A 12,864-nucleotide genomic window follows, 5' to 3' on the forward strand; every position below is an offset into this window, starting at 1 on the left:
CCCTGCCTCCCTTATCTGGAGGGGAGGTAGGGTGGGAACGAAGTCTTTGGGTAGTCTCTGCCAGGGTCGCTTAAGCTTCCTGACAGAGACTAGCTAGAGGCAGTGGACTACCTGGCTACTTCCCAGCAGTGGTGGCAGGAAATTTAGAGTCCCACTAGGGCCCCTGCGGCCAAAAGCCAGAAGAATAACCGATCATAACACTACTCAAACACAAAACAGCACACTTCTGACATTTCCAGAGGTCTGTTTACTTCATGTGAGTACAAATGGCACAGTTGTGGGAAACCACCGGTGGCGCCCCCTCCCCAAACACTGTGACACTATTCTTAATTATTTTCTAGTCTTTTATCCTGATATAGAACGAAGTGATGCAGAGTTATTTGGGAAATTTTATTACGTGAATAAATAAAGTTTTCGAAATCCTCGAGCATTTTCCATTTTTAGCTTTTGATAGAAGAAATTTTTACCTTTTTTGCGCGCTCGTCTGTTGCAAACTGTTAATGACGTCAGAGAACTGTCACCTTGGGTGGCGAGATTTGAAAGGCAATTCGAATGTGCCCTTAAGCAACAAACTATTATTTTCAGCCTTCCGTTTGTAAGTACAGAAATTTAATTAGAAAGTACGTGGAAATTAAGTTAAGTCTCATTACTTCAGATCATTATACGTTACGTTATGTGATCACGTGGACGGTGGCAAATTCTTGGCTTTAGCTGGTAGGAAATCCATTATCGACATTCACAAAGTACTTTCCCTCTTTCTCGTTAGTTGAATGGTTAAAATTATTTTCTGATATGCTCATGGCGAGCTTTTATTCAGTAAAAGCTAGCAGGAATCGTTCAAAGAGAGAGAGAGAGAGAGAGAGAGGGTCTTAGCGAATAGAGATTCAAGAAACCGCTCCATGTATTGATTGCTTCATATTCTGTGTGGATAATGGCTATTGGATGTTACTCTCCAACAAAATGGCTATTTATTTATTCGGGAAATGCTTGCAATTTCTTTTAATTCTTTCCTTTTATACTATAATTGCATCTACAGACAATTTTAAATGCATATCCGTATTTAAAGACTTGCGTTGTTTTTTTTGTTTTTTTTTAATTTTGAATAAAATGTAAATAAACCAGAACAGTATTATTTTTTTTTGGTTTTAAAATTATTATTTTTTTTTATTTCTTATATTGTAAAATTATGCTTTATTTTTTTAAAAAGGCGCGCGGGTGCATAAGTACACATGCTTTGAGTGACCAAGGTTCAAGCCCGTGACTGCTAAATACGATGCTGTTTCTCGTATTCTCTGAACTCCTCTGACCGTGTGGTCCAACGAAATATAAAGAGAAAATTTATTTATTTATTCATTGCTTCTGTGAATTTAACCCATTTTTACCCGATAACCAGTAATATTATGTTCCACTCAAGGTCGAATCTAGGCCACGCACACCAAGAAGGGTGGCGTGGAGATTTGGGGGTAGGTGAGGGGAATTAGTGTATGTTTATTGTACTCAATTTAAATTTGCATATAAATGTATTAAAACTCAAAATCAGGAAATCAGGAGCGACCAGCCGTTTTGAGTTATGGTTCAAGACAGATAAAATTCTGAAGATTAGGACCGCTAGATTACTTCCTTACCATTAATTATGCATTTTTCGAAATAGAATTTTATTTATGTTATACAGGGTGTTTCAGTTAAACGTTTCAGAACTTCTAAGAGGGGTAGGGTACATCCTGACAACTCGAAATCATATAGCAATGTGGGGTCGGAAATGCTTTCCTGAAGCGGTGTTGTACACAGAAGCACCATAAAGAAAAGAGACCGTAAGTGAGAAATCGTTTTAATAATACATGAAAAGAAGCAAAAGGTACATGGATTAAAGTAAGTGTTCGAAGTTTCTTCCACGGGCTACAATGCACGCCTCACATCTCCGACGCATGGACATCCGAACATTCTGGAATACTCCAGGCGAATTTCGAATTTCTTGAACAAGAACGCCAAGTTAGTAGGATGCATTATTACACGAACGCAGAGTTAGCCGATATGCATTTGGCGTACGGGGCTGCAAATTGTAGTGGGCCAGCCGCACAGCGTTTGTACGCGGAACGATATCCGACGAGGCGTATTCCCAGTCATAATTTCTTTGCAAGACTGCACCAGAGGTTAGCTGAGAGAGGTTCATTTGAAAGAGCTGACAGGGACAGGGTAAGAACAGCACGGACTCCAGCCGTCGAACAGAATGTGCTGCAGCATGTACAGGGGAATCCAAGAACGAGTACACGAAGTCTAGCAAACGCAGTCGGGGTTTCCCATTGCAGCGTCTGGAGGATTCTCGAGAACAAGACATGCATCCGTTTCACGTGCAGCGTGTCCAGACACAGCAACCGGAGGATTATGCACCTCGTATTGCTTTCGCACAGTGGTACCTTGGAAAATGTGCTACAAATCCCCTTTTTTCTGCTGAAGTGTTGTTTTCCGATGAGGCATCCTTCACAAGGAAGGAATTTTCAACACGCATAACGACCATATCTGGGCAGTCGAGAACCCGCATGCAATACGACGTCGTGCAGCACAGATTCGATTTTCGGTCAATGTATGGGCCGGTATTATGGGCGATCACCTCATCGGACCTTACCTGTTACCGTGTCGTCTAACCGGACCTATCTACTTGATCTTTCTGCAGCAAGTATTGCCACAACTTTTGAGAGATGAACAGATTTCTGCATCGACGCAACAGACAATGTGGTTCCAACACGATGGAGCCCCTGCCCATTATAGCGGAGATGTTCGCAACTACCTGGATGTCACATTTGGTCAACAGTGGATCGGACGTGGTGGTCCCGTGTGTTGGCCTGCTCGGTTACCCGACCTATCATGTCTTGATTTTTATTTCTGGGGTCATATGAAATCGCTAGTTTATGACACCCCTGTTGACAATGCTGAGGAGCTGGTTGCAAGAATCGCAGTAGCTGCCGAAGAAATTCGAAATTCGCCTGGAGTATTCCAGAATGTTCGGATGTCCATGCGTCGGAGATGTGAGGCGTGCATTGTAGCCCGTGGAAGAAACTTCGAACACTTACTTTAATCCATGTACCTTTTGCTTCTTTTCATGTATTATTAAAACGATTTCTCACTTACGGTCTCTTTTCTTTATGGTGCTTCTGTGTACAACACCGCTTCAGGAAAGCATTTCCGACCCCACATTGCTATATGATTTCGAGTTGTCAGGATGTACCCTACCCCTCTTAGAAGTTCTGAAACGTTTAACTGAAACACCCTGTATAAGTGCTATTCAATAAAGAATGATTATAATTTTTCACGAACAAGCGTACTGCTTGCTAGTTCTAGAAGAACTGCGAAATTTAAGACCAAACCAAGCTGCATCATATAGCAACTGCGCAGTTGACTCATGCGCATGGTGGCAGTCGGTCAAGTTTATGCCTGTTCAGTTTCGTCTACGAAACAATGGACGTGACAGGGAGGAACAGTATCCTGCTCTCAGATTTTGTTTCCATTTCAAGAAAACATTATCTGAAACAGGAAATTTTAAAAGAGGCTTATGGTTAATCTACTCTTCCATATAGCACAGTTCTCAGATGGTTTGGAATGTTTAACGATGGACGTGATTCAATCACAAAAATCGGCAGTCCTGGAGCTGCAACCACTGCTTTCACCACAGAAACCATAAACACTGCTTCTGTAATCGTGAGAGAATATCGTAGTATAACAGTAAGGCAACGAGCAGAGATTTGAGAATATCAGTAGGAAGCACGCACGATACTCTCCATGACAATTTGCATATGACATGTGTTTGTGCTCGCTGGGTTTCAAGACTAGTCACACCTGAGCAACAGCAAGTTCGCGTGGAGAGGTTTGCAGGATCTGCAATGGATGGTTACTGAAGATGGTGAGTTTCTGCACAAGGTGATAGTGGCGGATGGGACATGGCTTCATCATTTCGACCCAGAGAGTAAGCAACAGAGCTCTGTTTGGAAATCTACATCACGAACACCGAAAAAGAGCAAACGTTGTGACTTCTACAGGAAAGGTTATGGTCATCTCTTTTTTTGACATTCAAGGAATGATTTACCAGCATGTTGTGCCACGTCATACGACTGTTACGGAACCTAACTACAGAACTGTATTGCACTTTGGGGATCACATTCGTTGCAGACGACCACGACTCCATGCAGATGGGTGGATGCTGCATCACGACAGTGCGATACCTAATATTATCCTCGTTCACTTTTCAGCCCTGACTTTGCACCCTATGATTTTTTTTTATTTTCAAAGTTAAAGAACGAGCTGCAAGGAAAATTTTTCCAGGCGTCAAGACATGTAAAGACATCGGAGGTGATCCTGAAACGCATATCAGAAAATGGTTTCCACCATGTTTTTGAAGAATGGCAGAAATTAAGTGCATATCATCAAATGGTACTACTTTGAAAAGGACCATCAAAAATGGATGATTGATAAAGGTATATTGAAAAAAATTATGATTATTCTTTATTGAACAGCCACCGAAAATCGACCTCAGGCCCTGTCATGTACAGGCCCTGTTGAGGCTTGTACATTACCATCAAAACTCATATCAATTCCCCTAGCAACACCGAACGAAATTTGATATTACCGTTTGCAGTAACTAAAAGCGATAACAGCATCTGCATTTTATCCATCTTGGAAAAAGCTCCGTTTCATCTACAGGGATTACGATGCTCCTCCAAACAAAATTAGAGATCCAAACGAGATTATCACGTGGGCACTCCTTCTCTTTCTTAAGATCGGTTCGGTTCAACAACACATCTAAGGTCATCCATCACCCGAAAGAAAGCAATTATTTATCTTGCAGGCGCATTCCGTGTGTTTGTATTTTTCCACACTATCTGGAAGAGAGAGCACTTAAATAAAAATGTTCAAAACTCCCGACAGACCATCGTGAATGAGGTAAGTTATGAGCATAAGATATTAAGAGCTAGATCAAAAGTCCGTTTCCATGACAACTATGAAAATGAGATTTTTTTATTACTCATTAGAGAGAAAGGTTTTTGTATTGAAATGCATTTCTGTGTGGTGATATTTAGTTTTTATCATTTTTCTGACATGAAGAAGCTTACTAGAAGCGTTTTAATTTAAACTGATGCTATCTGTGGGCAGTGTTGTTGTTTTTGTTGGATTTTAAGCTCATCAAAGACTTAGACCATATTTCTTCATTGTGCATTATGCACGTAATGCACACGGTGGCATAGTGCTTAGGGTCAGGCGCAGCCTGTGATTTCCACATCTGCGCCATATGTACGCTGTAAAGAAATGTAGAACAGTACTAATGTAAATTCCAGAAAACTGTCCTGTGTTGTACGTGTAGTATTGTATTAGGTTCTATTGTTCTGTTCTTTCATTCGGCCGTCGGCCCCATGGTGGGACCCCATATCGCTCCCACACACCGTTAGGAGGTAGCCAGGTTGCCCATTATTCTCTGGAGGAGATGTAGGTGAAGGCATCCCCTAAATTGACAGTGGAGCGTTTGCTCCATCAGGCGAAAAGGGAGAAGGTTCCATCAAAAGAAGAAGAAGGTTCCATCGAAAGGTAGAAATTTCCATCGAAAGGGAGAAGGTTCCATCGAAACGGGCTCCATGAGGCTTCAGGGTAGGAGAAAAAAACCCATACAGCGAGAGTGCTGAGTGTGGCCTTCAGTTGGCGGTAGAGTGGTATAGACCACTGGAACCTACCCAGTCACCCGGGGCAGTAATGTATAGTGTTGATTGTCCAGCGGCACCAGGATCCCCCCCCCCACAACTACGTATTTGTATACTCTGTGTCGCAGAAAACTCTGTAAACGCCAGTAGTGATAGTGTGAGTTTGTTGTTGGTCTACATAGTGTGGTGTTCGGTTGTGTTGGTCTCTTGTTCCTCCGGAATTTAGCCTCGGGGATTCTAGTGGGACACCCACAATTCCCGTTAACCCCCACGAAGAGACAGCCGGCCGGGTATGGCATTGCATTGTTACTGTTATCGGTATTGCATCAGTCTTCCATGTAAAGCTTTATTTCTATTTCTATTCGCTGATTACAATAAAGATATTAATAATGGTAGGGAGTAGGTATAGACTCTGACAGGGGTCAACTCTGGTCTGCACCTGAGCTTGCCGAGGAGACACCCTCCACCTAAAAAATGGTCGAAATATTTTTATTGGAAGTGGGGCGCTGGGTAATAGTTTAAGAGTTTGGGAAAGAAATTGTAGTTGTAATAAGGTTTTAGGAGTATCAGCGACTAAAGCCATATTGCTCTCGGTGTATATTGTCTGTAAATTGCATGTGTTCTAAGGTTGATTTTGTGTTTGCTGGACAAAAAAAAATTCTACCATCTCCTAGACCGACTAACTCGGCCACATTGTGATAAACATTCCTGACGTCATCGACGGGGCTCGAACTCAGGTCTTTTGTATCCGGTGTGGGGAGGACGGCAGTTCTACCCACGAGGGCTTGGGAAAGAAAGGAGGTGAAGATAAAAGATTATCCACCTAGAAATTAAAGGGACAGAGGAGTACCCCTGTGGAGGGACACATGTAATGCACTTACATACTTACATGAAGTATGTAAGTGTGTGATCACGGACGGATTTGTATGTTGTCCTCCCCACATCAGGTGGAAAAGACCTAAGTTCTAGTTCCTTCTATGACGGGAGGAATTTTTATGGGCCTTTTTCACAACGCGGCCAAGTTAGTCGGTCTCAGGCAAGGGTAGCTTGGTTTTTCGTCTAGCAAAAGAGAAAATTGATCTCAGAACACGGATCAACCCACTTACGAAAATCGTGCATGTAAACAAAGCTCCATAAGGCAAACAGTATAACTTTTTCACAAATTAACAATCTTCGAATATTTGTTTGCTTTTCTTCTGAATGGATTAGTTGTGGATGGTTAAGCTTCGTTACTAGGAGTCTATCCTACTGTACTTTCGTTAAAAGTCATACAGACAGCAATCGTAAAACAAAGAATTCGCAGACCTGTAAAATGCTAGTCGCAAGTCGAGTTTCTTAGTGGCCAGTGGCGACCAGGCGACCGGATTTGTCGAACCTTGGTGTACATACAAGTTTGTTGATACATATCTGGTGTCTTATCACCTTTTAAGAAAACCCATTTTTTTTATTTGAACTTTTTAAAGTTCAACACAGTTCTTTTCATAATCTCACATCGGATTTACGCATCGTAGAACCCGTTTTGTTTCCTAAAAGGCAAAGAAAGTATTTAAATATTTAATTAACCAATGTCTGGACCTAACTTATGTCATGAAATATCTAATTATTCTCTGCAGGAGTCCCTAATATCAACTTGACTTTCCCTTAATAACAGCAGATATTATGTTTTAAAATCCTATATGGCAGCCTTTTTCAGAACTGGACTATCACTTTTGTCCCACAAAAACTAGAGATCAATTATGCAAAATTTAATATTGTAAGTATTCTGTTTTCCCTTGTGAACTTAGCTTTTCTCTGTAAAGCTGTTCCTTAGAGACTGGATAACGTCTTCAGTAAGTAGAGAAAGTGGTTACTGTCTTGATGACAGGCGAAGACCGAATTTTCACTAATGTTTGCTGGTGGAGGCCAACGGCATACCTAAGTGTAGTACATATTTAATGTGGGATTGGATGAATGTGTTTTTCTTCGGATTCCTTTATGTAGAAAATAGACTTACTTTGAAATGAAAGAACCTGGTTACATCATAGGGGAGTTTATTTTTCATAAATATAAAGATTTCTATGGACAATACAAACACTGGCCAACAAATACAAACCTTTATTGCGTATTTTTTATTCGATAATTTATTTTAGTATCGAATCAAGCCTCCTTTTTTTTCGAATAAGAGCAATATGCGGCGAAGTATGGATTCTATAAGATGTTTTTGTGTGTTTTGATCTAAGCAGCCGTTCTTCCATCAAAATATCGCGCAGATGAGATAAAGTTGAAGGAAGGGGACTTCATTGCCCAATCTCTCTCTCCAGCACATCCCCACACATTCTGAATAGGATTGAGATCAGATGAATGTTGGGGGCCGGGGAAGATGGTGGAAATCCTTGTCATGTTTTGCGAACCATTTTTACACAATTCTGGAACGATGCGCTGTTGCATTGTTATCCATAAAGTGGCCATCACCTTCGGGATAAAAATGAAACATTGCAGGTGCAGTAGATCTGATACAAAATTCAGGCACACCCTGGATGACATCCAACCACCACAAAGTCCGTGCCGACAAAATATTCCTCATACCATGATATCACCTCCAGATGCGTGGATTGTCTTCTTAACAAGGCAAGCAGGGTCCATTGCTTCTTGAGTTTCTGGCCACACTCTCTGCATACCATCAGTGCAGAACAAAGTGTATCGTGATTCGTCTGACCACATGACTTTCTTCCATTGTTCCACTACCTAATCATGACGCTTTCGGCACCACGGCAAGCGGATTTTTCTGTTTTTCCCTGAAACAAGTGGCTTCCAAATAGGCAGGCGACTGCCAATACCCAATTTATTCAATTCCCTGCGCATCGTACAGGTTGAAATAGGGCAGTTCTGGTTTGGTTGAATTCAGATGTTATTTATTGCACATTGTATATCCTATTTTCCCGTAGAGCCCTCCTTACAGTACGATGGCCTCGCCCATGAAGTATTGCTTTTCTGCCACATTTTAGCCTATGAGATGTGGAAGAACCGCTTGCTTCCCAATCATTAAAAGTCTTGAGATGGATGCTTTGGAGCATACACCCAAGATAAGAACTTTTGCTTTGGTGCACAATTTTCTTTTCATCTGTTTGCATTTATTTTATTTTCTTTGAATTTATTTTGTCTGTGACTGTCTTAATACAAAGATTCGTATTTTTTTGGCCATTGTGTGTAATAATTTTATGGAAAAGTTGCTGAATGATCCATCCTGTTGAAGTACCTGGTTTTAAAATCCGTTCACACCCATCCAGCGACCAACAGCGAAACTAAATGGTATTCATATACCCTTCAAAATAATCACGTGACTGCGTGATTATTTTGAAGGGTATATGAATACTCTGTAATATCGACCCAGTTAGACGACATATTCACTTTTATTCACCTTACAGATTTTATATTATGCGAAAGAAAGTTTCATCCCTAATATTTTATATTACCTGCGTTTTGATGGTAGAACGTACATTACCACTGTAAGCAGTATCAAGAAAAGAAAATTGAAAAATAAATAAATAATGAAATAATTATAAATAGTAAAAACGTGATTATCTGCTTTTGTCATTGAAAACAAGTTTCACAATTAGGGTACGCAGTCCTCTTTTAATTAGATTTTCTGCCGAAGTCGTAGCAAAAACGTTTGCAATTTTGCCCCTCCTCGCTTTTTATTTCCTTTAATATAAAGGAAAAAACCTTATGTAAATTTTGTGCTTTAAAAACAGTTTCATTCAGAATTTCGATCCCTTTTAAAATTTCCTTGAGTTATGGACGCAACAAATTTAGAATACTTTATCTTTAACCCAAACTATTATTTCATATTCATGGATTAGAATTACTATTAGATGGTGCAAGGAAGCCTCAGGCTTTTGCTATACCAGCCAAAAAATTAAAAAAAAGATAATAATAAAAAATACAATAAATTACCTACACTCATGAGTCAAAACATTATGACTAAACTACCTATAGCGTTTTGAAACGCCTTTTGCCTTGCTAACCGTTTTCAACCAGCGTTGCATCGTACATTGTACCCCCAGACGCCGAAATCTGGTATTGTGACGCGTTTTTGGCATTAGGCAATTGGCTCCTTTTTTTGTAAATGTACCTGCTGAAAAAATAACCTGGCTACGCCACTGTTCATCACTATCATTATTAAATATAGGAAAAAACAATGGGTCCAGCACTGAACCATGGGGGACTTCTTTAATAACATTAGTCCTTGAAGAGCAGCGGCCATTAACAATCACTCTCTGTATTCTCGAACTCACCCATCCCTTTATGCACAGCAGTAATTTGCCATTAATGTTACACTACTCCAATTTGTACACCAGTGTTTTATGTGCAAGGTCAAAAGCTTTCCTAAAATACAAATATATAACAATTATTATTTCAGTCTAGCTCCTTTGTAACTGTATCGTAGTATTCAATCAGATTGGCCAAACAAGCTCTTTCCTTAACAAATCCATGCTCTGACTGCAGTATAACTGCATTCCTGTGTAGATGGTCTTGCATTTCTTCTTTAACTAGTGACTCCATTATTTTCCTTGGAATAGAAGTTAAGCTAACAAGCCTAATTACTCATGTCAGTTTTTGATACTTCTTTGTGAATTGGGGATACTTTCGATTTATCCGTAATTCCAACTTGTTTCAGGTTATATAGTGACTTTTTATGGGAATGAGTCAGGTGCTCTGCTAAAACCAAAATAAACATTGTGGAAATTATTTCTGACATTCAATTCATTAATGACTCTGTCAAAACAGCTAACCAGGTTAGTGAAACATGATTTTCCCTTAAGAAATCCATGTTGTTTATCGTTTAGAATCCTCTACCACTGACAGCAGATTGACCTTCCAGAATGATTTTCGCTGCCACTGACTTGTCTGCAGTTACCCACTTGGCTTTTGGAGCCGTCTATGTTTGCTGGGGATACGTTGGCACCTCTTCAATCCAAAGGAATTTCTTTTGATTTCAGTGATGTAGTGAATCAATAAAATTAATTATGCGGGTATTACAAGACTCGGAGAAATCCTACCTCAATATTAGTGGGTTCTCAATCCACAACTCCTGGAACCGTAATTGCTTTTAAGCTGTTGCGCCATCGCATGTAGTGGAGGACATCAGTGGTCTCTTAAGCCAAGAAATTCGAACTCGGATCTTTCCGGGTTCAAACTCTAGGATAACGTATTGTTGATGCTTTGCAAATGAGAATAAACTAGGTGTAGGGTCATCAGAGAATGTTTTGATCCCGTAAATATACCGTAATAGACTCACTTACCTCGTGACCTGATTTCTTTGACACTCATTCAAAGCGGTCCAAAAGAAAACAAAACAAATCCAAAATTATTCTGTCGTACATCTAATAGAATGAGAGCGAACTGCCGCTGGTTCCAATTTATCTTTGTCTCCTAATGTTGGAACCCCGATTACTGCAATAAACGTGTTGAAATTCTCTCATAAATTACTTATAAAATAATATTTGACAAGAGTATTATTTATTTCGAAGTGGTCATAAAGACAGTTATTGGTCTGCTTCAAACGCCTTCTCAGCACTTTTATTTTTCTGGAAAGAAGCTCTGTTCAAATTATTTCGGCAGCAGTCGGAGTCCGGAGATGAGTTTCCTTTTCGCCATTACTCACGATTTTCACAACGGGAAACACCTTTCCTGTGAACGCTATTGGAGATAAAGCGTAACCAATCCGAATAATGAAGTCGACCAATTACTCTAACAAGGCATCTGCTGACTGCAAACTACTCCAACCTTTGTCGTCTTCATGTTTGTACTCATGCGCTAAGTATCCTCTGCATTTTGACAACAGTCATATGTAACTGTATAGAAGTTTTTCTCAGTGTTATTCGCTGGTAGTGAGTTTGTCGTTTTCCATTTACTACTAAAAGAGAAATAAAATAAAATGAAAATATTATCCAGCGAAGAAGTTGTCGTTGTGGTTCTTGGAGCATCAGCGACTAAGGCCATATTTCTCCGTGTATACTGGCTGTAAATTGCGTGTTCTGTGGTCGATTTTCTGTTTGCTGGACGAAAATCCCGAGTTTCCGGGATAAAAAACCCATGCTACCCTCCCCTGAGACCGACTAACTCATCCAGATGTTGAAAGTTTACTGCTACCGAATAATACCAGTAGATGATCAAATTATAGTGTTACTAAGGCCATGTGGGTATTCCTTGTTGCCGACAGACTTTGATTCAATCATCAGATAGAAGATTATTATCAGTTTTTGCATAATATGCATTTTATGTTGGTTTTTGTGGTTTTCATTCGAATGAACTTCAATTTTTAAACATAATAGAACTCGGTTTTCTCAGATAAAATATTGATGGTAGCACATTTGGTATAATAGTTTTTGATGCAGTAAATAATAATCTCCGTCTTCCCCACAGCGGGTGGAAAAGACTTGAGTTCGAATTCGGGTCAGTGACGCGAGGAATTTTTATGGGCTTCTTTTTCATAATGTGGTGGAGTTAGTAGGTCGCAGAAGCGGATAGCGTGGTTTTTCCTCCCTTAAACTCGGATTTTTCGTCCAGTAAACAGCAGATCTACCACAGAACACACGATTTACAGATATAATATATACGTCTCAATGTGGTCTCAGTTGCTGATACACCGGAAACAGTACTACAGCAATTAACATTCCTTGTATACTAAGCCAGTGTGGATAAAAAGGTGATTGTCCCTTGTATAAGGCAATAGATATGTCATACCTTGAGTACTGCATATAGGTCTGGATGTCTCATTTACAGAAGGATGTGGATCTGTTTGAAGTGCAGAGAAGAGCTTAGTGAGAGGATCAGAAGGGTGTTCTTAGCAGGAAAGGCTCCAAGTCTGCAAATTGCAGCATCTGGAGACTAGGCATCTGCGAGTAGATATGATTGAAGTGTTTAAGGCCTTGAATGAATTGAGTAAGTTCAATGCTGATGGAATCCTTCCTCTTGCTTAAGACACATGATGAGGCATAAATTGAAAATGAGGAAGAATGGTTGCTGGATAAATGTGCGGAAATTTGCCTTCAGGCACCGGTTAGTTGATTGTTGGGACAAACTTACATCTGTTGTTGTAGAGGTGGGCAGTTTGGATAAATTCCAGGAAGAACTGGAAAAACTATTACAGTGTATGAACAAGTGATATGGGAAGCGTTTTTTCCTTCTTTTTTTTGGCTGA

The sequence above is a fragment of the Mastigoproctus giganteus genome, chromosome 1 (genome assembly GCF_048544385.1).
Source record: "Mastigoproctus giganteus isolate SK-2022 chromosome 1, ASM4854438v1, whole genome shotgun sequence".
In the NCBI taxonomy this organism is placed as follows: Eukaryota; Metazoa; Arthropoda; class Arachnida; order Uropygi; family Thelyphonidae; genus Mastigoproctus; species Mastigoproctus giganteus.